Below are 24,199 nucleotides of genomic sequence, written 5' to 3' on the forward strand. Positions count from 1 at the left end.
GGCTGACAGGAGGGGGAGGGGGAGGTGCTGTGCTTTGGGTCCCAGGCAGGGGAGGTAGGAATGGCTGAAGCTGGTAGATAATGGAGCCAGACTCTGCCCCTACCCCATCGGGGGCAGGGTGGCCACAGGGCACAAAGGGTGACAGCCCTAGAGGCTGTGCCAGAGGGAGGGAGCCTGGCCTGCCCTCTGCCCTAACAGCCAAGGAGTCATTCCCCCCCCCCAAGAACTGACACCGCAGCCAGGAGTAGGGGGGAAGGTGCCTTGTTGAGAAGAGGAGGTGGAGCTGGGGACAGCGAGCTGGAGCTGTGGGGGGCAGAGTCTCTGGGGGGAGGGGGCTGCCTCTAGGCCTCCTCGGGGTCCAGCTGGTTGAGGGTTTGGATGTCATCCAGGAAGCGCTTGGGGGTCAGGATGTGACTGGAACCTGGGGGAGAGAGAGGTGGTTGGCAGCGGTCGGCACAGTGGCGCGGGTATGAGGCTGGCATCACCATCACCCCCATTTTTGCAGCTGGACCCTGCTCTAGTGCAGGAGGGGAGGGACTCTCTCCTACCCCCTGTTGTTGTACCAATAAAATAAAAACCAGCAGGATCTTATTAAAGGGAAAAGGCAAAATGCCACATTTATTGTAAATATAATAAAGAAATATAAAACTCACACTGTCCTATCGTTACTTATTCCTTACTTAATTATATATATATCTATATATTCATTCATTCATTCATTCATACCAGTTCTGCATAGGGGTTTATAGTTACCAGCCTAGAGGTTGCTCGTGACAGGGTACCGGCCAGGTAACCTGTACACGAGAGTGGAGCCGAGTCCATGTCAGATGCGCATCCGATGCTCCTGAAGGGTAGTGGCAGAACTGGAGACTCAAAGTTCTCAGTCCTTAGTGTCCATTTTTATAGGAATTTCTTCCTATGCCAGTCCGTGGAATTTGCTTTGTCATATTGTTAGTCATGACTGCTCCAGGACGGCTGTCAGGTGCTCATCAGCTTTCTTCATCCTTTGAATTGGTCGGGTGGATCCCAGTTTGCCCTCCGGTGGGGTTCTCTGGTTGTCTCCACCTGGCGTCTTCTTCGGCCAATCGATGTTAAATTCCTAGGCTGGCACTTCCCTGTTTATTCAAAACCCACCATTCATTCACATACATTCCTTACTTTAATAAAAAAAACACATTTCTCATTTCACCGAGTATTGTTATTTTATTTGAGACTCCCTGTCTCTTGACATTCCTTCGGTATTGCCTTTCTTTTATTATACAAAGGTGTTATTTATTTGAGACTCCCCGTTTTTTTAACATTCCTGATCCAAACTATAGAAGGTGGGAGTCTCTATGTGACATTTCTATGAGCGCCGCTCCAATTCGCGGTTCTTCATGGGTGTTACAAACAAGCATGTCAATCTCCATTACAAAGTATCCGTTTGCAAAGTAGAGCCAATTGAACATAAAGTGAAGTTAGTTAAAAAGCATGTCAATCTCCATTACAATCAATGGAAAGCGCCAATACAGAGAAAGCAGAGTCAATTAAGCCGTTTAGTTTTACAAGCGTCCATCTTAATAACAAGTGAGAAAGTATCAATTCAGAGTCAATATGAGCGGTTAGGTTTTCCACCCGTCCATCTTAATAACAAGTGAGAGAAAGTATCAATTTAGAGAAAGCAAAGCCAATTGAGCGGTTTGCAAGGTACGGTTTGCAAGCTTTAATACAGAATTGTAAATCAATATTGCAGATTTACAATTATGTCAAAAAGAAGAATTATAAATGCAGATTTAATAAATATTATAAATCAATATTGCAGGTTTACAATTTCTTATGAACAGAATCACAAATATTGGAATATGCCTACACTGTGGCCTGGCACCGCACCCCTCGTGCCGCTGTACCCTGCACAGCCAGGCAAGAATCCCCGCGCTGACAGTGTTCCTCACCCTTGGGTCTTCGAGGGGTGTGTGCAGGGGGTGAACCATATCCCTATGGGAGTTACTGGGGGTGTCTGACTGGGCCCCCACACATGGTCCCTGGGCAATGAAGGCCTGGGGAGCCAGCGGCCAGGAGATCAGGTGGCTAGATACAGGCCTTGTGGGACAAGCACATCTGTTCCCAGACCCCTGGGTGCGGGAGGACAGAGGGTAGCATGGGCCCCCTGTGGGTGCTGGGCAGGCAGTTTTAGGGTCTCCCCCACCCAGGGGGTCCCAACTGTCCCTGACCTGGGCATTCCAGCCACCCTTCCCCCCAGGACTCGCCCTACTCACCGATCACCACCTCCCACTTGCCCCTGGTGGCCGGGGTCAATTCGTAGGCGCAGCGCATCTCAGACATGGACACCCCACCCAGCACGTAGATGATGAGGCGCGGGCCCATCTGGTACTCAGTCGCTGGCTTGTTCTTGTGCCAATGCCTGAAGCGGGAGCTGGGGGAGAGAGGGGCAGTGTGGATACCAGGGGCTCGCTGAGGGAATGCCAGGTGTAGGGGTGGGCACTGCCCAAAGCGGGGGCTGGGGGGAGAGAGGGGCAGTGTGGATACTAGGGGCTCGCTGAGGGAATGCCGCATGGAAGGGCAGGGCCTGGAGGAGGATGGGAGGCAGAAGGGAGTAGGGGAGGGTGGCACCTGCCCTGGGCTGGGGGTGCTGTCTAAAGCTCGTCCAGTCCCTTTCCTCTATCCTGGACCCTGGTGTGTTGAGGGACTGCTGGGGCGTGGGGGACACGGTAAGAGGGGTCCAGGGCTCCAGGCTCTTGGGCACCCCCTCCCCTGCAGAGGACAGGGCCCTGGCCATGCACTCCCAGGCACAGAGGCTCCCACACCCTGGGGTGTGTGTGTCAGGGCTCTGCTGTCCACAGCCCAGCCAGGCTCAGCCTTACCTGACAGCAGCCTGGGAGCTGGTGGTAGGGACCGGGTCTGACACGAAGGGCCACAGACTCTTGTCCAGTTTGTCCTCAAGGATGTCCTGGCAGGGGAGGACAGATCAGCAGGGGCCAAGCAGCAGGAACCTCTGACCTGGTGGCCAAGCCAGGCCCCATTGGGGCGGAGGGGCTGAGATGGCTCCTCACTCAATGATTGACAGTCCCTGGGGGGGAGCAGCCTGGGGCCCACTTTCCAGGGTGGGGCATGGGGAGCCAGCAAAGAGCACGCTGACTCCTCCAGTGATGCCCCCAACTCTCCACATCCCCCTCAGCTGCTCAGTGCCCTGCTGTGACCTGCCTACCCATCCACCGTTATGGGGAGGGCAGAGACCTCCTGCAGCCGGATCCAGGGCCCCTCACTTGGGGTGGGGGAGGCAGGGGGCTGCCCTCAGTGCCCCTTCCCTGCTGCGGGCAGATCCAGGCCCTGCCTCTTGCTCCATGAGGTGTGTCCCAGCCACGCAGGGGGCCCAGGCTATGATACATCCTAATGCCACATAATAGGGGCTTTTACATTAGTCCGCTGCTTTGACTTGTACAGGGAAGCTTAAGGCCTGCCAAGCTGTGGCTGGCGCAGAAGGGGGCGCCCCTGATTGGATTATGCATGGGACTGAGGTTACTGCAACTACCTGCCCCAAAATCCCACAGGAGGAACCATCACAATGCTGGAACAGGGGCCTGGGAGCCTCCCACCTCTGATCTGCCAGGGACAGGAGCTCTGGTCGGGGGGTTAATTCTTGGCCTGGAGGAGCCCCAAGCCAGTAGGTTGAAGGCAACTAAGTGTGCCCCCCACCCCCTTGAGGAGTGCCCCACAGGACTGGGTGATGAGGGGCTCAGCCCCCAGTAAGGGTGGGGGGAAGGAGTGACCATGTCACCTTTCACAAGCTAAGCAGGTTTGGGCCCAGGCAGTGCTTGGATAGGAGACCTCTAAGGAAAAGCCACTGGGTGCTGGGAGGTGCGAGTGAGTCAGCAGAGGGTGCTCTATGACCCCAGGGAGTGGGCAGGGGGCTCTGCAGGGGGTGCTCTCCCCGGTCAGTCAGTGACCAGTACTGTGCTGCAGGAGTTCATCCTTTAGATGAACGTCACACAGCTGCTCCTCACTGGAGGTTAGACCAAGGACCCTGCCAGCCATTCAGATTCCAATGCCAGTCACGACAGTGTGCTGCCTGGATCCTCTGCACTTCCAGCCCCACACACTGATCACCTCCTGCCCTAGACTCTTGGGCAGCGCTGCTGGGCGGCTGTTAACAGCTGCCTGCCACTCCTTAGGAAGAATTCAGCCCTGGTGAGGAACCCCTGTATATACTGCCCATACCCCACCCCAGAGCTGGCAGCATCTCAGCACCGGGTAAGACAACTCCCCTGCACTCGTGTCTATGATTTAAGACCCCTAAGGATGGCAGCAGGAGAGGACTCGCTGATGAGCCCCTCACATGGCTAGAGCCCTGCGCAGATACAAAAATGTGGATGTGCATCAGCCTGCGATCCACAAGCCGCCTTTTACCTGTATCCGCATCCACACCGACAGCAGCTAGCGAGGGTGGGGAAGGGGTCTTGCAGGGAAGAGGCAGTGTGGAGGGGGCAGGGTCTCTAGGAGAAGGGGCAGCTTGGAGGGGGTGGGGTCTCGAGAAGGGGCAGTGTGGGGGCGGGGTCTTGAGGAGAAGGGGCAGTGTGGAGGGGGTGGGGGCTGGGGGGGGAAGGGGTTTCTCATCACGTGCCGCTCCTGGGGGGTCACGAGTGTACACGGCAGCAGCAGAGCATGTTGCATCACAGTGGGGTGGAGGGGTGGGGTGCCGGGGCCTCACCCTCTCCAATCCCAAATCCTGCTGCTCAGGAGCTGGTGGGGACACTGGTGCTGCTCGAGCTGCTGGACAGGAAGCCGCGCGGTGGGGCGAGTGGGTGCCGGACAGCCCCAACTCCGACGTGTTGCCTAGCCACTGGCTGTGGGCCGGCGGCCCCGAGTGCCCTGCGTCCCCCGGGCTGCCTGAGCCAGATGCCGCGGGCCAGGCGCTGCTGGGGAGTACAGCCCTGCACGGTTGTATCTGCAGCCAATCCACTATCCGCAGAAATGGGGCACGGATATGCAGGGCTCTACACATGGCTGCCCCCAAACCACCCCCTTGGGCCCAGCCTGCCAGGTGTGACCCCAGTCCCCAAGGCCAGGAAGCAGATGGCCCGGTACCTCCATGATGTCCTTGAGCATGGGGATCCAGTGGGAGAGCTGGTAGCTGGACTCCAGCCGCGCTTTCCTCTTCGGTCGCAGCTGCCTGCTCTGGGGGAGGAAGGGAGAGGGGGTGAGAGGCAGCAGGGAGGAGGTGCGGGCTGGGAACGGGGGCAGACAGGGAGAGCGTGGCCTACCTGAGTCGCGCCAGCCAGGCTGGCAGGGGAGAGGCAGAGAAAACAGAATGGATCACTGAGTGAGAGAGAGAGAGAGAGAGAGAGAGACTGATGGGAGAACAGAGCTGCTTCCCCTCATTCGCCGCATGGCCACCCCAAGCAGTGGTCACCAGCTCCAGCTCGCTGGCGATCTGAGGTCCTGACTCCCAGTATCCTCTGCCAGGGCAGAAGAAGTCACCCCAGATGGGGAGTAACTCGGGGTCACCCTCCTATGGGGAGGGCGTCACCCCACTGTACAGGGACAGAGGCCACCTCTGTGCTGGGAGTAGGTCACTGCCATAGGGCGGCACCTCCAGGATGGCCTGGGCTCCCCTGTGCAGCACAGATCTGCCCCCTGGCATGAGTACAGCTGCTGGCCCCTGGCTCCAGTCCCTTACCCCAGGCGTGAGAGAGATGCCCAGGAACAGCATGTTGTGGATGATGTCTCTCTGCTGCTGGATGTTGGCATGCTGGATCAGCTTGGTGAGGTTCTCCTTGTCCACACCTGCACGGGGACAGACAGGTCAGCCCTAGCACCCCTGGGACGCACCCACAGCCCAGGCACACGAGTCCGTGGCCCCAGGAGTCCTAGTTCCCCGATCAAATCCTGAGATCCTGCTCTTCCCACCCCTCTCAGAGCTGGGGGTAAACCCAGGAGTCCTGGCTCCCAGGCCCCCTCTATCCCACTAGACCCCACTGCCCTCCCAGAGCTGAGCATAAAACCCAGGAGTCCTGGCTCCCAGAACCATCCGCTCTAACCCACTGAACCCCACCCAGTTAATGATCGAATTTAGGTTCTTGCTGCTCCTCCCTCAACAGGTTCTCTCGGGCGCTGGGGTCAGGGGTCTCTCTAGTTCCCCCTGGCAGTGCAATGGGAGCCCCCGTCCCCCTGATCTGGGCTATTCCTATTCCTGCCTCTGCCACCTACTCCTGGCATGCTGCTCCATGCCTCAGTTTCCCCCGTGTAACATGGGGATAGTGCTTTCACCTGTGACAGGGAGGCTTGGCAAGAGCCTCAGGAATATCCCTGGGGGGACTCAACGGGAGTCACATCAGCAGGGTGTGCACAGAGCAGGATTTTCCCTCCCCAGTGCCGCTATCAGCTCCTGAGAATAGCCCAGATCAGACTGGGGCTGCAGGCTGGAGCCAGCTCTGCTGCAGCAAGTAGCTCCGGTGGTTAACAAGCATGCTGTCAGTCTCTTCCCTGGGTAGATGGTTTGGGCAGCCAGGTGTGTGCCAGGCTCCCCTCTGGAGGCAGGCCTGTACTGCCAGCTGTGAGTTACAGAGCATCTGTGCCATGGGAGCCAGCTATCCCAGAGGGGGCCCCCCTGCCCGAGATTGGTAGCATTATCTCCCTTTTACAGATGTGGAAACTGAGGGGTAAATAGGGGAGGTGACTTGCCCAGAAGGGCTGTGGCCATTAATCCAGCCACACAGGGAATGCTATTGTTCTGCCAACCCCTCAGGATCTCCAAGGGGGTCTAGACCCCACCCCTCCCCCCGCCAGGATCTCCGAGCAGGTTCTAAATCACTCCTCCCTCCTTCTACTTCTCATGTGCTCCCCCGCGGCTCTGTCCCATGGCAAGGGCGTGGCCAGCACAGCTCGCTCACCTCTCCCATGCTGGGCTCATATGCCTTGAACGCCTTGAGTTTGGCCAGCACAGCGTGCACCAAGTGGAAGTTATCTTCATGGTCCCTGCAGCAAAGACAAACCCTGTGGGTCAGAAACAGCTCCTCCCCCAGGGGCACATGCACTTCCTGTAGGAGGTAACCAGGTACCCTCGCCCTTTGGGCACACTCACTTCCTGTAGAGGATGGCTGGGTACTTCTCCATGGCACACTCACTTCCTATAGGGGATACCTGGGTACCCTTTCCCCTGGGCACACTCACTTCCTGTAGTGGATGGCTGGATACTCCTCCAGGGTTTCACACAATGTGGCAATCTGCTCTGCCAGATTCTCCATCTGCTTGTTCTTTTCGAAAAAGCGGTAGGGGCTGAACCAGTTGTGGAAGCTCTATGGCCTGTCCAGGGAGTACACCTTGGGGACAGGGGAGAGCAGAGATCAGACCCCAGTGCCAACTGCTTGCAGCCAGGCCAGCTGTGCCCCATAGACGCGCTGTTGGATCAGGCCAGCCTGGTGGAGCTGTAGCGAGCCCCTAGTGAGGAAGAGATCCCTTTGCCAGTGCCACTCCTGTTGTGGTAGAGGGATAGCGAGCCAGAGATTCATGTACCAGCCTGGGATAAAGATGCCCCAGGTTCAGGTCCTTACTTGGCTGCAGACTCCCAGGTGTCCTCAATGTTGGGGGAAGGGGCTTGGCGACGCTTCTCGTCTGGCGAAAGCCCCAGCATAGCCACGGGCAAACCCGGCATCAAGGCGCGTCTGCCGCTGTCGCTTATTTCACTGGCCGAACAGAACGAGCCATGGGGACAAAAGTGCTTGGACACCAATAAATAGTATCGGCCCATGAAGGGTTTGCTGGCGCAACGGGACGGGTGAGCCAGCATAGCCTCCTGACGGACACTCAGCTTCTACCAGCCAAAGCTTCTCTTGGCACAGCTGGCACCGGTACCCCAGATGAAATCAGCTAGAGTGGCGAAAGGACTGCTTTGCCAGCGTAACGGCACCTACCCAGGGGCTCTGCCACCACAGCTGCATCAGTTACAGGGGGATTTTTTCTCTCATGTCCCCGTAACAAACCCATACCAACAAAGCTTTTGTATGTAGACCAGGCTCATGTCTCTCTGTGCCTCAGTTTCCCCATCAATGCAATGGGGCTGACACCCCAGTCCTGCCCCTCAGGGGCAGGAGGGGGGAAATCCACTGATGACACAAGGAGGGGATGGGGTGGTTGGGTGAAGGGCAGGCGTGTAGAGTATCGGGCTGTCTTGCAGGCCTAGTATAAACCACCAGTAAGAGCTGGTAAAGCCAGGGAGGCAGGGCCCTCCTCCCCCATACATCTACCATCCCCACCAGGTGCAAGCCAGCGATTCCAGGTCTCACAGGGTGTGAGCAGCCAGCTAGTCCCTGCTGCCCTGTGCTGGCGTCAAACCCGGGGCCCTAGAAGGGAAAGGTTCCCCCGCCAAGCCACATGAACCACTAAGGGTGGGGTGTCGTACGTCACCATCCGCCGCGCGGACCTGCTCCTCCAAAGCCCGGCCACCCCTCACCCGGCTCTCGTAAGGCAGGAAGGCCATGTTGATCTCCTTGAGGGTTTTGATGACCTTGGTGATCCGTGACTTCCTCAGCTCCTTGAACAGAGGCTCAGGACAGGCTGCAAGGCAGAGGCAGTGGGTGGGAGTGACAGGCACAGGGCTCAGGACCCCCAGCACAGCACCAGCCCCCACGGACGGGGCCAGACCGGGCACAGCAGGGGCAGTAGTGCTGCACGCCTGTGGGGAACCTGGGCGAGCCAGCAGGGCCACACAGGAGTCAACGATGAGTCCAGCCCCCCCGAACCAGAGTCATGCCGGGTTCTTGCCTTCTGCAGCATCAGCAGCGAGGGGGAGCCACAATCTCTCCTACGCAGCCCCTGTCTCACACCCTGCCCTCAGCCCCCCGGCAGGGCTGAGTGACCAGAGTGTACAACATAGGATGATGCACAAGGAGGAACAGGGACTTGGGCTCCCCCTGCCGCTGTAATGGGGAGAAGCAGATCTGACCCTGACACACTGGGTATTCTGGTGCTGTCCCATCCCCCCACCGAGTTGGGACTGATGGAGCAATGCATGCTGGGAATGGTAGCCAGAGGCCTCCTTTCTGGGCACATGCTGCAGGTGTCTGTGAGCCGTGCTGGCTGGAGGCAGGCCCGTGGGGGAGAAGGGGGGGAAGGGATAGGTGGCGTCATAGAATCATAGAATATCAGGGTTGGAAGGGACCCCAGAAGGTCATCTAGTCCAACCCCCTGCTCGAAGCAGGACCAATTCCCAGTTAAATCATCTCAGCCAGGGCTTTGTCAAGCCTGACCTCATTCGGTCTGGCCTGCTGGGGCTGCATCCCCTGCAGGAGGGCAGAGCATAATCAGGGTGCTGCGCACTGGCCTGCCGGCAGAGAGAGTCTCCCCCACCCCCAGGCTCCAGTGTGCCGCTGTCCAGGCTCCCAGCTGGGGGATCCCCCGACCCCCGATACTCACGGCTGAGGAAGAAGACGTGAACTGCCTTGTAGTTGAAGGTGGGGGTGCCCTGGAAGTCATTGATCAAAGCCTGCACCGACTGCAAAGGGGGAAGAAAGGGTGTGTCAGCACCTGCCGAGGCCCCTCCCTGCTGCTCAAATGGCCCAGCCCATGCCCAGCCCCTGGGGACTCAGGGCCTAGCATGATGCCATCAGGAGGTGGGCTGGTTTTTACCCCCCTGGCTCTGGGCTCCCTCCCCACCTGGAGCAGGGCTTGTCCCCATGTGCCCGGGACATCCTTAGGGCCCAGTCATGTCTCTCGCTGCCACAGAAGTGTCCATGCCCGGCCACAGATGGGGCCTGGCATTGCCTTGCTGCTGAACTAAGTGGGCTCTGAGCAGTGCCCAGGGAACAGCCGGCCGAGCAGCAATCCCAGGCAACTACCATCAGGACCCCCTCCCTCCCCGGGCGCCATGCTGGGCACCTGCAGCTTCGCCACGCCAGCTAGCCTGGCAGGGTGTTTGGAACCTGTTCAGACCCCTCGACCAGCCATTGTGACAGGTGAGAACCTGGCTGCCCTGTCCCAAGCCCCAGGCCCCAGCTTGCAGTCCTCTCCTACAGCGCTCCCTCCGCGGGCAGCCCCTGCGGGTTCTGGGCTTCACCCTGCTCTGCCAGCGCCCCCTGCCCCTGGTCTCCCTCCACTCACCTTGCTGCTGCAGATGCAGGAGCCTCCTCCCCAACAGCCCCTGCTCCCTGAGCCTCTGCCTCATCGAGTCTCCTTCGCTTTGAGTCTCAGCTGAGGTCGCCTCTCTCCGCCTGCTGCACCTGCCCATCCAATCCCCACAGGATTGCACTGCGGAGAGGTCTGGGGGACAGTCTGTGCCTCACGTGGCAAAGAACATGAAGCCCAGCTCCGGGGAAGCAGCCTCCTAGGGAGCCCCTACTGGCCCCATTCCCATCCTGACGTTGTGCTGCGCACAGAGAAATGGAACAAGGGGAGTCTCCGTGTTCCCCTAGGAAAGCCCTGTAGGCCATTGGCCCAACATCTCCACCACCTTCCTGCCGTGCCGAATGCTCCCTCTGCCGCACCGGCCTAACCCGCTGCTCCACATCCCCCGGCCCAGTCCATGCCGGGGGCTCAATAACCTGCCTGGCCAATGGTGCATACTGCCCCATGCTTGGCACTCTCCTGCTCCTCCTCCCACCCAGGCTGATTCACTGGTCCCAGTGGTCTGATCCGGTGTGTGTGTGTGGGGGAGATATGGGGCTAGCTGGACAAGCTGGGTCTGATCCAGCGCGGTGGGAAGGCAGACATACCCAAGCCTAGCTGGGGACGGATGATGGGCTAGACAGAGCAGGGATCTGATCCAGCCTGGAAAAGCTCAGGTTCCTAATGAATCTCAAGAGGCTGGAGGGGGAGGAGCATGATATATGGATACAGCATATCCCCAGGGGGACACCAGGGCAACAGGTTCGGCCTGCTTACCTTCCATTCTCTTTCCTTCTTCACGAGGACAACGCTGAGGATCTCTGCGAGGGAAAGAGACGGGGATTAGTGGTGGGGCTCAGACGGGACGGCTGTGCCCTGAGCCAGGACCCACTGGCTGGTGGAAGGACGCCTCGGGGAAGTGGCTCAGAGGCTGCTTTCAGGCCAGATAGTGTTGTGCTCCTAGCAGAGCCCCCAGTCAGCGATCGTGGTGGGGTGACAGGCTAGATGGGCCATGGGTCTGATCCCCCTTCCTTTCTGCCAGGCTGGATACGAGCGCAGCTGAACTAAGGATCTGGCCCCGTGCAGGAAGAAAACAGATCCTGTCCAGCACCTCTTGACTGGAGGGGATCCAGGGACCCTCACTGTGTATGGGGGACAGCAACACAACAAAGACTTCAAATTCTGAGTCCTGCACATAGAACCCCTCCAAGGCATGCCCCACTCAGGGAACTGCTGGCCTGTCTCCTGGGCACCTTCCACAGCCCAGCTAAGCAATTAGATAGTCAGCTCTTCGGGCCAAGCACCATCTTTTTGTTGGTGATGACTGGCGCTCCTGGGCACCACTGTAATACACCTAATGAATAATGTACAACGCCTTGCAAAATGGGGCCTTGGTCCATGACTGGGACTCCTGGGTGCTACCATAATACATCTGTTTGTTTTACCCCTACGAAGCACCTGATTCTGGCTGGCCCCGTAGGGCAATAGCCCCGAGACCCTGACCTGTGCTCTCACTCTCACTCCCACTCCCGGTAGCTGGTGTGCGTGAGTGCACTGCCCAACACACTATGTTTCCCCCATAACTCAAGCAATGCCTCTCCCTACCCCACCTCTAGCCCATCAGGACTTGGCTGCTTGGTCCTAATGAGGCTCCAGGGGCTATTCTGCACCAGGACGCGCTGGCCTCCCTGCTGCTTTCCTGCAGTCCTTTACACCTGCGGCATGCGGACGCCCCGTTCACTGGGGCACGTGGGGCTCGAGTGCACGGTAAGGGGCTGGCAGCACAGACTGGATCTAGACATGGCGAAGGCAGACACAAACCTGCTTTCTCCACGCATTTCGACCCTGAACTGCAGCTACACCCCCCCCTCCCCACGCCAGCCCTGGACTGCCCCCACCAGCTGTGCCAGTGCCCCTCACTACTGACTGGAGCCCTTGCTATCCCAGCCCTGGCTCCCACCCACTCCCAGCTCCGCCAGTGCCCCTCACTCCTGTCCACAGCCCCCTGCTATGCCAGCCCTGGTCTGTCCCCCACCAGCTCTGCCTCACTCCTGACCTGCAGCTATTCCAGTCCTGGGATCCCTGCCTCACGGCTCTGCAGATGCCCCTCACTCCTGACTGCAGCCCCCTGCTATCCCAGCCCTTTGCTTACCCCCCCCATTCCCAGCTCCACCAGTGCCCCTCACTCCTGACCCGCAGCTATTCCAGTCCTGGGTTCCCCCCCTCACAGCTCTCAGATGCCCTTCACTCCTGACCCGCAGCCCCCTGCTATTCCTGTTCAGAGACCCCTCTTGAACCAGGGCAGTATGGCCCACCCCAAGTATTCAGAAGTCACATGTCAGGCCCTCCTAATTGTGCGATTTAGTGAGGAAAAGCTAAGAGAAGAGCTAAGGGTTATTAGCACCACCGGCCGTCCTGAGCTGTGGGCCACTTTTGCTCTGTCCCAGTTCTGGGGGCAACCATGGAACATCAGAACTGAATCCACTTTGCAAGGGTCTTTTAAACCCCAGGTCTGTGGTCTGGATTTAGCCACAGGCCCCATCCACTGCAGCCTGGGCTGGAGATTCAGCAGTGGGTTGGGCTTCTGAAGTAACAGAAGTGGGTTGGGCTTCTGAAGTGTAAGGCTTTACCTTGATCTCTCCTACATTACAGCTATAGCCTACGCCAGCTCTGTGTTGGGGCCGGGCAGAAGTGTACTGCTTTACTATGTTACGAAGTGGCTATGACGTCATTTTTCTCCTTCCGCACAGCCGTTACCCGTTCTGACAGGCTGTTTATAATGCTAACTTTACTAGTTTTCAGAGGTTGTCGGGGGGGGGGGGGGGGGGAATGTGCAAGGTGGAAGTTTCGCCTAGTGCACAAAATATCCTTGCACTGGCCCTGGTGGGAGTCATCCTGATGGAAAGAGATGACGACGATGACGCCCCTACAAAATGCAGCTCCTATGGGAGGGGGCAGCCCTTGGGGGTGGGGCAGACAGCCTCCTCCCCTTCCTGGTGTGTGACAGGCAGGCGGGGGGGAGCTCTCTGCTCCGACTGACTCCTAATCCTCCCCGAGGGTGAGACACACCCAGGAGCACCCCTCCCAGGGCTCCCCAACTGGGCCCTGCCCCCCCAGACCCACACCCAACCAGACCCTGCCCCCGACCGGCTCCACACTCAGACCCCCCGGCTCTGCACTCACTCTTGCGCACCACTGCCTTCAGTCCGGACGGGGCCATCTCCGCCTCTTGCCACGTCCCCTCGAGCCCTGTGGGTAGAAGTAGGACTCAGCTGTGTGCGGGGTGGGGCTGGAGTCAGGACTCCTGGGTCCTGCCCCGGCTCTGCTCCTGTCCTTGGGCACGCCCTGGCCTCTCCCTGCCATGCTCTGGGGAGTGTCTGTGACGCTGGACGACGGCCCCTAGTGACGCTGAAATCAGTCACTGGTGGATGGGCCCGGCCCCCCCTTGTGTCACTGATGGACGGGCCCAGCCCCCCCAGTGACTGATTTCAGTATAAAGCAACTGGGGTGCTGGCGGGTCGATGTCTGCAAGGCTGAAGACGGCCGAACGCCGCAGCCCCCCACTTCTGGCGCTGCGAGGGCTGGGCCTGGGCACCAAGGGGCGGGCGCCCAGTGACAGGGCCACGCAGGTCCCCACTGAACCCCCACCTGGTCATGTGGGGCGCAGAGGGAGGCGGGGGCCTCGGGCAGGGTTAAAGCGAGGACTGGGTTGGGGTAGTGGGGCCTCAGCCCACTCCAGTCAGGGCCCCCCAGTGAGCTGCAAGTCCCTCCTCCAACCAGTGTCCCCCCCTCAGCAGTGCCCCTCGCCCCCCCCTCCACGCACCTCCCCCCTCGGTCAGGCCCCTCGCCCACCTGCACCCAGCCCCCCTCAGCCAGGCCCCGTGTTGTACCCAGGAACAGGAGCAGGTCGAATGGACCTGGCTTTGCTAAAACTTTTTGTGTAGCCTGTTGGTGTACCCCCGGAAGACCTCTGCGTACCCCCAGGGGCACCCGTAACCCTGGTTGAGAACCACTGGGTTAGAGAAACGTGTGTGTGTGTGTGTGTGTCTAGGAATCAGGACTCCTGGGGTCTATCCTGACTGCGAGCGGAGTGGGGTCTAATGGTTAGAGCAGAGAGCTGGCAGGTAGGATTCCTGGGTTCTAGTCCAGGCGATGCAACTGATTCATTCTGTGACATGGTTTGTTCTGCCTTGTCCTCCTGTGACATGTGGAGCGCAAAGACCTGCCCCAGCCCTTCCCTTCCGGCTGGGTGGTGCAGGAATTAATGTCCATAGAGCCTGGGCTCTAAGATCCTGGAGCAAAGCATCCTGGAGAAGGAATTAGTTCCCCAAGCTTGACTGGCTCCCTGCCCCATCCCTCCCTCCATTAATCAGAACGAATCCCTCATGGCAGAGCTGTTGTCTGGTTACCCGCAGTGCAGACCCAATTTATTGTGTCCTGGCTGCTGTTCAGCTCAGGTTAACAGCATGGTCTGTTTCTGTGAACTCCCCCAGAGCTTTCGAATGGAAGTGAGAGTCTTCTTCACATCCTGCTCTAAACTGTGAGTAGTGTCGCTCTGTGGCTGTTGAACAGCTGCTGCATTCCTACCCCAGAGGTGGCATCATTTCAGTGCTGGGTGGGTGATCCCTGTGTAGTGTTGTTGAGTGCTGTTGCACATCAGCTATGCTCCATCCAGAGCTGTCTGCATTTCAATGCCAGGTGAGTGATCCCTGTATTGTGATGTGGGGGGGGGAGGGATAGCTCAGTGGTTTGAGCATTGACCTGCTAAACCTAGGGTTGTGAGTTCAATCCTTGAGGGGGAGCCATTTAGGGATCTGGGGCAAAAACTGGGGATTGTCGCTGCTTTGAGCAGGGGGTTGGACTAGATGATCTCCTGAGGTCCCTTCCAACCCTCATGTTCTATGATACGCTGCTGCGCTCCACCCCAGAGGTATTTGTATTTCAGTGCTGGGCGAGCAATCCATGTGTTGTTATGCAGCTACTACACTCCACTCCAGAAGTGGATGCAATTCAGTGCAGGGTGAATGAAAGTCCATGTCTCATTTTGCAAAGCATGGGTTCTCCAAGCAAGGGTGCTGTCTGTCCCATGTTCCTGCTCAATAGACTCTGGATTCTTAGCATCAGCGGAGCTACATTTTGAGCCGTGGTGGAACCAGGAGGCAGCTGGGTCATTGGTGGTTCCACCTTCAGTTATACCTATTGGCTTGAAAAGGCGCCACACGTATACCTAATGGCTGGTGAGGGGGGCAGTTGCCCCCCAGCCCACTATTAGCTCTGCCACTGATTCTTTTTAAATGTTCATTGCGCTGCTTCCACCAGCCACTTTGATTTCATTTCGTTTTACAGACCCAAGCAAAATGCAAGCGGCAACCTAGCCAGAAGCAGATCCATGTAATTGAACAGACTCATCCAATTACTGAGCCTTCCCAGAGCCAGGTGCTGCCCTCACGATACATCAAACCTAGAGGACCTGCTAGGCTCCCAGTAGATGTAGCCTAGAGCCAAACGCAGGCCAGGCAATGTGGCTTCGCCCATGGAGTTCAGGTCCAGGGATTCAGTAGGGAGTAAATGGCCAGCACTGGATGCTTCAGGTTTTGGTGCCCACCCAGAGACGGCTGGGGGCTGATTTTCAATTACACACCTGTGGCTGGCCCAGGCCAGCTGACTCCAGCTCCCGGGGCTCGGGCTAAGGGGCTGTTTAGCTGCGGTGTAGCCTTTGGGGCTCAGGCTGGAGCTTCGACTCTAGGACGATGCGAGGTGGGAGGTTCCCAGAGCTCGGGCTCCAGCCCAAGCCAGAACGTCTGCACCACAAATAAACAGCTGCTCAGCTCGAGCCCTGTGAGCCGGAGTCAGGTGGCCCGGGCCAGCCGTGGGCATGTAACTGCAGTGTAGACACACCCTAAGTGCCCACAAGCCCCCTGGGAGCTGCGGGTATTTAGCACCTCTGAAATCTAGGCCCCCGGTGTCTCAAAGTTAGGGGCCATTCAAAATCTTCTTGCCAGTGTCTTCCTCCACCCCCCACTGCTCCTCGGACGTTCCTGTTAACTGCTGGAAATGGCCCACCTTGATTATCACTACAAAAGGTTTTCTCCCCCCCGCTCTCCTGCTGGTAATAGCTCATCTTAAGTGATCCCTCTCCTTACAGTGTATATGATATCACCCATTTTTTCATGTTCTGGGTGTATATAAATCTCCTCACTGTATTTTCCACTGAATGCATCCGATAAAGTGAGCTGTAGCTCACGAAAGCTTATGCTCAGATAAATTGGTTAGTCTCTAAGGGTATGTCTACACTACGAAATTAGGTCGAATTTATAGAAGTCGGTTTTGTGGAAAGCGTTTTTATATAGTTGATTGTGTGTGTCCCCACACAAATGCTCTAAGTGCATGTAGTCGGTGGAATGTGTCCACAGTACCGAGGCAACCGTCGACTTCCGGAGCATTGCACTGTGGGTGGCTATCCCACAGTTCCCGCAGTCTCTGCCGCCCATTTGAATTCTGGGTAGAAATCCCAGTGCCTGATGGGGCTAAAACATTGTCACGGGTGGTTCTGGGTACATATCGTCAGGCCCCCGTTCCCTCCCTCCCTCCAGGAAAGCAAGGGCAGACAATCGTTTTGCGCCTTTTTTCTTGAGTTACCTGTGCAGACGCCATACCACGGCAAGCATGGAGCCCGCTCAGATCACTTTGGCAATTAGGAGCACATTAAACACCACACGCCTTATCCAGCAGTATATGCAGCACCAGAACCTGGCAAAGCGATACTGGACAAGTAGGCAACGTCAGCGTGGTGACATGAGTGATGAGGACATGGACACAGACTTCTCTCAAAGCACGGGCCCCGGCAATGTGGGCATCATGGTGCTAATGGGGCAGGTTCATGCGGTAGAATGCCGATTCTGGGCCTGAGAAACAAGCACAGACTCGTGGGACTGCATAGTGTTGCAGGTCTGGGATGATTCCCAGGGGTTGCGAAACTTTCGCATGCGTAAGGGCACTTTCATGGAACTTTGTGACTTGCTTTCCCCTGCTCTGAGGCACAAGAATACCAAGATGAGAGCAGCCCACACAGTTGAGAAGCAAGTGGCAATAGCCCTGTGGAAGCTTGCAACGCCAGACAGCTACCGGTCAGTCGGGAATCAATTTGGAGTGGGCAAATCTACCGTGGGAGCTGCTGGGATGCAAGTAGCCAACACAATCAAAGATCTGCTGATATCAAGGGTAGTGACCCTGGGAAATGTGCAGGTCATAGTGGATGGTTTTGCTGCAATGGGATTCCCTAACTGTGGTGGGGCCGTAGACGGAACCCATATCCCTATCTTGGCACCAGAGCACGAAGCCGGCGAGTACATAAACCACAAGGGGTACTTTTCAATAGTGCTACAAGCACTGGTGGATCACAAGGGACGTTTCACCAACACCAACGTGGGATGGCCGGGAAAGGTACACGACACTCACATCTTCAGGAACTCTGGTCTGTTTCAAAAGCTGCAGGAAGGGACTTTATTCCCAGACCAGAAAATAACTGTTGGGGCTTCATCGTGTGGACGGGTGCAGGGTTAAATCGATTTAACGCTGCTAAATTTGACCTCAACTCCTAGTGTGGACCAGGGCCTAGTGTGGTTGCAGTTCTACATCTTTATACCCGTGGAGCTTATTCCGCTTCTCCTATAGGAATAGCGATCCCAGGACTAGCACTCCTATACCAGCATAACTGCCTCAACACGAGGGTGCCTCACTTTAACTGTACTGGTCTAGCCAGTGGCTCAACCCTTCTATTTGATGCCTGGGCTTCTGACTCTGAAAACATGGTCGTCATCTTCTGTAACCTTGACATAACTCAAGCATAGCATGTGACATTACAGCAGGAGCTGCTGTTTATAAATGTAGTACCTTCCCCGCCAGTATTGTTGTCATTCCTGACTCTCTCTCTCTCTCTCTCTCTCTTTTCAGGCTCTCTGTGAGGCTCTTGCTATGGGAAGGAGCAGCCTGGAGAAGAGCTGAAGCTTTCAAACTTCGTCAATATTTTTAAACTTGTAGATTCCCTACCATTGGGGTGTTGGGGTGTCCAGGTGGAAGGGGTGTCAGGGTGGAAGGACTGTCTAGCCTGTGTTATACAGGAAGTCAGACTTGATGGTCCAATGTCCCATTAAATTCTGCGAAATTATGTAACTGGAAAATGGCCCTTCCTGAGACCCTGCACTGGCCTCACCCGGCATCTCGCCAAGCCCAGACCGGCTGTATGTTCGCAGGCACGTTTCTTCCAAACCAGAAGTGGGAAACGTGATAGGCTGTGAGGCCAAGGCCAAGGGAACCATCGAGAGCTCAGCAGGGCTGGACGACCCTCAGGGCTTCGGGAAGAGAGGAAGGAGCAAACCCCTCCCTTATTAGGGAAAATGAGGGCCAGTGAAACATGCCCAGGGCTAGGGAATATAAACGCCAACTCAGGAAAGGTAAGGACACCATGAGGCAGGGTCTGATCCTGTGCAAGGAAGAGCTCTGCTCCAAGAACACAGCCTGTCTCGGTGAGTAGAGCAGTGCCATCAGCCTGTCTCGCAGTCAGGCAGTGCCCAGCCTCCAGATATGAGCTACAGACAACTCAGAGTCCTGGCAGCAAAGCTGAGAGAGAGCATCTCTCTCAACCCCTGTCCTGCGCTGCTCTCCAGATCCCCTCAGACACTGACGTTCCTCCTCTCCCATCTCAGCCAAATCCCAGGGGAATCTGTGCTCGGGGCCAGGCTGGGACAGAATCTGTCCTGCAGCTTTTGAGTCATGGGCACAAATCCACTTTCTGCTTAAAAAAGAATTCCAACTTTTCAGTGGCTGGGGCTGAGTCCCAAAGAGCTGAGCAGAAGGGCTGTGAGTTGCAGGCAGGTGGAGATGCTGAAGGGCTGCGAGCCCCAGACCCGGCGCAGACGCTGAAGGGCTGCGAGCCCTGGGCCCAGCCTAGAGGCTGAAGTGTTGCGAGCCCTAGGCCCAGCCTAGAGGGTGAAGGGCTGCGTGTCCCGGGCCCAGCCTAGAGGCTGAAGGGCTGCGAGCCCCGGGCCTGGTGCAGCTGTTGAAGGGCTGTGATCCTTGGGCCTGTTGCAGCCAGACATCCTGGGCCCTTTCCAGTGTATCAGCTGGGGGAGAGAAGAGGGGGTGCCACCTCAGTTTGGAAGGGAATTTGTTATTCAAAAGTATCTGCTCAAGATGAAGCAGTCATTGGATTAGGGTTGTTGGCTTGAGCTGCACAGCCTCAATTCTCCCTTCCTTTCTCCATCATCCCCAGGGCTACTGGCTCCGGCGTTGTCTCAAAATTAGGCAAATCATAGATTCATAGATTCCAGTGACAGAAGGGATCATCTAGTCTGGTCTTCTGGATAGCACAGGCCAGAGAGCTTCCCAAAAATAATCCCTAGAGCAGATCTTGTCGGAAAACACCCAATCTGGATTTTAAAATGGTCAGTGATAGAGAATCCATCACAATCCTTGGTAAATTATTCCAATGGTTAATTACCCTCACTGTCAATCATTTACACCTTTTTTCCAGTCTGAATTTGTTTAGCTTCAACTTCCATGTTATACCAATCGCCGGTAGATTGAAGAGCCCATTATTAAATATTTGTTCCCCATGTAGGTACTTGGAGACTGTAATCAAATCAACCCTTAACCTTCTCTTTGTTAAGATAAATAGATTGAGCTTCTTGCCTGCATCGCTATAAGTCATGTTTTCCAGTCCTTTAATCATGCTTGTGGCTCTTTTCTGAACCCTCCAATTTATAAACATCCTTTTTGAATTGTGGATACCACAACTGGACACAGTAGGGATCACACTGGTGCCACTATTGAGGTACAGTAACCTCTTTACTCCTACTCGAGATTCCCCTATTTAGGCATCCCAGGATCACTCTAGCTATTTTGGTCACTGTATCACACTGGGAGCTCATGTTCAACTACTTATTCACTTCTACCCCCAAATCTTTTTCAGAGTCACTGCTTCCCAGGATAGAGTCCCCCATCCTCTAACTAAGGCCTACAGGTTTTGTTCCTGGATGTATATGTTTACATTAGCCATATTAAAATTAGGGCTGTCAAGCAATTAAAAAAAATAATTGCGATTAACTGCGCGATTCAAAAAATAAACCGTGCGATTCAAAAAAGAATTACGCGATTAATTGTGCTGTTAAACAACAATAGAATACCATTTCTTTTAAATATTTTTGGATGTTTACTACATTTTCAAATCTATTAATTTCAATTACAACACAGAATAAAGAGTGTACAGTGCTCACTGTATATTTATTTTTGATTATAAATAATTGAACTGTAAAAAACAAAAAAAAACTATTTTTCAATTCACCTCATACAAGTACTGTAGTGCAGTCTCTTTACCATGAAAGTTGAGCTTACAAATGTAGAATTATATATATATATATATATAAAAATTGCGTTCAAAAATAAAACAATGTAAAACTTTAGAGCTTATAAATCCACTCAGTCCTACTTCTTGGTCAGCCAATCGCTCAGACAAACAAGGTTGGTTACAATTTGCAGAAAATAATGCTGCCTGCTTCTTGTTTACAATGACACCCGAAAGTGAGAACAGGTGTTCCCATGGCACTGTTGTCGCTGGCGTTGAAAGATATTTTTGTGCCAGATATGCTAAAGATTCATATGTCCCTTCATGTTGCAATCACCATTCCAGAGGACATGCTTCCATGCTGATGAGGGGCTCTGCTTTTGATAACAATCCAAAGCAGCGTGGACTGACACATGTTCATTTTCATCATCTGAGTCAGATGCCACCAGGAGGTTGATTTTCTTTTTTGGTGGTTTGGGTTCTGTAGTTTCTGTATCAGAGTGTTGCTCTTTTAAGGCTTCTAAAAGCATGCTCCATACCTTGTCCCTCTCAGATTTTGGAAGGCACTTCAGAATTTTAAACCTTGGGTCGAGTGCTGTAGCTATTTTTAGAAATCTCACATCGGTACCTTCTTTGCGTTTTGTCAAATCTGCAGTGAAATCTTAAAAAGAACATGTGCTGGGTCATCATCCGAGACTGCTAATACATGAAATATGTGCAGAATGTGGGTAAAACAGAGTAGGAAACATACAATTCTCCCCCCAAGGAGTCCAGTCACAAATGTAATTGATGCATTATTTTTTTAATGAGCATCATCAGCATGGAAGCATGTCCTCTGGAATGGTGGCTGAAGCATGAAGGGGAATATGAATGTTTAGCATATTTAGCATGTAAATACCTTGCAACGCTGGCTACAAAAGTTCCATGCCTTCTCACTTTCAGGTGACATTGTAAATAAGAAGCAGGCAGCAGTATCTCCCCTCAATGTAAACAAACTTGTTTGTCTGAGCGATTGGCAGAATAAGAAGTAGGTTAGGTAACCAAAAAAAATTTGCATTTGTAAGTTACACTTCGAGGTCTAGTGGGTATGAGTGGGGGCGCTGGGGGTGGGAGTCAGCACTCCTGGGTTCTATTCCTGGATCTGTGAGGGAGGGTTGTCTACTGTTTAGATCAGGAGATGGAGAGTCAGGACTCCTCCTGGCTTTGCAGCTGACTCCCTGTGTGACTGAGGGCAATTCCCCGCACCCCCCCCCCCCCCGTGCCTCAGTCATACGGGGATAATGACACCGACCCAGCTCCTGGGGGTTGGGGCTGGATTCATTCCAGGGTTTCTTCAGGTATGTTGGCAACAAGAAGAAAGCCAAGGAATGTGTGGGCCCCTTACTGAATGAGGGAGGCAACCTAGTGACAGAGGATGTGGAAAAAGCTAATGTACTCAATGCTTTTTTTGCCTCTGTTTTCACTAACAAGGTCAGCTCCCAGACTGCTGCGCTGGGCATCACAAAATGCGGAAGAGATGGCCAGCCCTCTGTGGAGATAGAGGCGGTTAGGGACTATTTAGAAAAGCTGGACGTGCACAAGTCCATGGGGCCGGACGAGTTGCATCCGAGAGTGCTGAAGGAATTGGCGGCTGTGATTGCAGAGCCACTGGCCATTATCTTTGAAAACTCGTGGCGAACCGGGGAAGTCCCGGATGACTGGAAAAAGGCTAATGTAGTGCCAATCTTTAAAAAAGGGAAGAAGGAAGATCCTGGGAACTACAGGCCAGTCAGCCTCACCTCAGTCCCTGGAAAAATCATGGAGCAGGTCCTCAAAGAATCAATCCTGAAGCACTTGCATGAGAGGAAAGTGATCAGGAACAGCCAGCATGGATTCACCAAGGGAAGGTCATGCCTGACTAATCTAATCGCCTTTTATTATGAGATTACTGGTTCTGTGGATGAAGGGAAAGCAGTGGATGTATTGTTTCTTGACTTTAGCAAAGCTTTTGACACGGTCTCCCATAGTATTCTTGTCAGCAAGTTAAGGAAGTATGGGCTGGATGAATGCACTATAAGGTGGGTAGAAAGCTGGCTAAATTGTCGGGCTCAACGGGTAGTGATCAATGGCTCCATGTCTAGTTGGCAGCCGGTATCAAGTGGAGTGCCCCAAGGGTCGGTCCTGGGGCCGGTTTTATTCAATATCTTCATAAATGATCTGGAGGATGGTGTGGATTGCACTCTCAGCAAATTTGCGGATGATACTAAACTGGGAGGAGTGGTAGATACGCTGGAGGGGAGGGATAGGATACAGAAGGACCTAGACCAATTGGAAGATTGGGCCAAAAGGAATCTGATGAGGTTCAATAAGGATAAGTGCAGGGTCCTGCACTTAGGACGGAAGAACCCAATGCACAGCTACAGACTAGGGACCGAATGGCTAGGCAGCAGTTCTGCAGAAAAGGACCTAGGGGTGACAGTGGACGAGAAGCTGGATATGAGTCAGCAGTGTGCCCTTGTTGCCAAGAAGGCCAATGGCATTTTGGGATGTATAAGTAGGGGCATAGCGAGCAGATCGAGGGACGTGATCGTTCCCCTCTATTCGACATTGGTGAGGCCTCATCTGGAGTACTGTGTCCAGTTTTGGGCCCCACACTTCAAGAAGGATGTGGATAAATTGGAGAGAGTCCAGCGAAGGGCAACAAAAATGATTAGGGGACTGGAACACATGAGTTATGAGGAGAGGCTGAGGGAGCTGGGATTGTTTAGCCTGCAGAAGAGAAGAATGAGGGGGGATTTGATAGCTGCTTTCAACTACCTGAAAGGGGGTTCCAAAGAGGATGGCTCTAGACTGTTCTCAATGGTAGCAGATGACAGAACGAGGAGTAATGGTCTCAAGTTGCAGTGGGGGAGGTTTAGATTGGATATTAGGAAAAACTTTTTCACTAAGAGGGTGGTGAAACACTGGAATGCGTTACCTAGGGAGGTGGTAGAATCTCCTTCCTTAAAGGTTTTTAAGGTCAGGCTTGACAAAGCCCTGGCTGGGATGATTTAACTGGGAATTGGTCCTGCTTTGAGCAGGGGGTTGGACTAGATGACCTTCTGGGGTCCCTTCCAACCCTGATATTCTATGATTCTATGATTCTATGATTCTATACAGCACCTCTGAGGGAGGTGCTAGGAAAGGGCAGGACATAAGTAACCAACAGACACTAATGGGATGCACCATGTGATTCTCTTTCTGTCCCTAGCGCATGTGACTGGACCCCAACACAGCCAATGCCTACCTGCTCTTGTCCCGGGATCAGCGGAGCGTGAGGGTGGGCAACAAGAGGCGGGACGTCCCCAGTAACCCCAAGCGGTTTGACACGTGCACCTGCATCCTGGGCCGGCAGCGGTTCACAGACGGGATGCACTACTGGGAGGTGGAAGTGGGGGACAAACCATGTTGGACACTGGGGGTCTATGAGGAGTGTGTGAGCAGGCAGGGAATTTTCACGCCCTCACCAGCGACTGGTTTTGGGACGGTGTGGCTGCACAATGGGGATGAGTATGCAGCGCTCACTTCCCCCCTGCCCGAGCTTATGCTGAGAGCGAAGCCTCGGCAGATTGGCATCCTCCTGGACTTTGAGGCCGGAGAGGTGTCCTTCTACAACGTGACTGGCAGCTGTCACATCTACACCTTCAGTGGCATCTTCTTGGAGCCCCTGTGGCCATACTTCTACCCGAGGGTGCGGGCAGGCAGCCTGAATGATGCCCCTCTGACCCTCCCACAGGGAACACA

At 55.0% G+C, this 24,199-nt stretch overlaps 1 pseudogene; it reads right to left on the bottom strand.

The window, feature by feature from the left end:
• Positions 1-341: 341 nt before the first annotated feature.
• On the bottom strand, positions 342-13,315 carry LOC140900885 (syntaxin-binding protein 2-like; annotated as a pseudogene).
• Positions 13,316-24,199: the final 10,884 nt, after the last annotated feature.

This window comes from Lepidochelys kempii, chromosome 20, assembly GCF_965140285.1.
Source record: "Lepidochelys kempii isolate rLepKem1 chromosome 20, rLepKem1.hap1, whole genome shotgun sequence".
NCBI classification, from domain to species: domain Eukaryota; kingdom Metazoa; phylum Chordata; order Testudines; family Cheloniidae; genus Lepidochelys; species Lepidochelys kempii.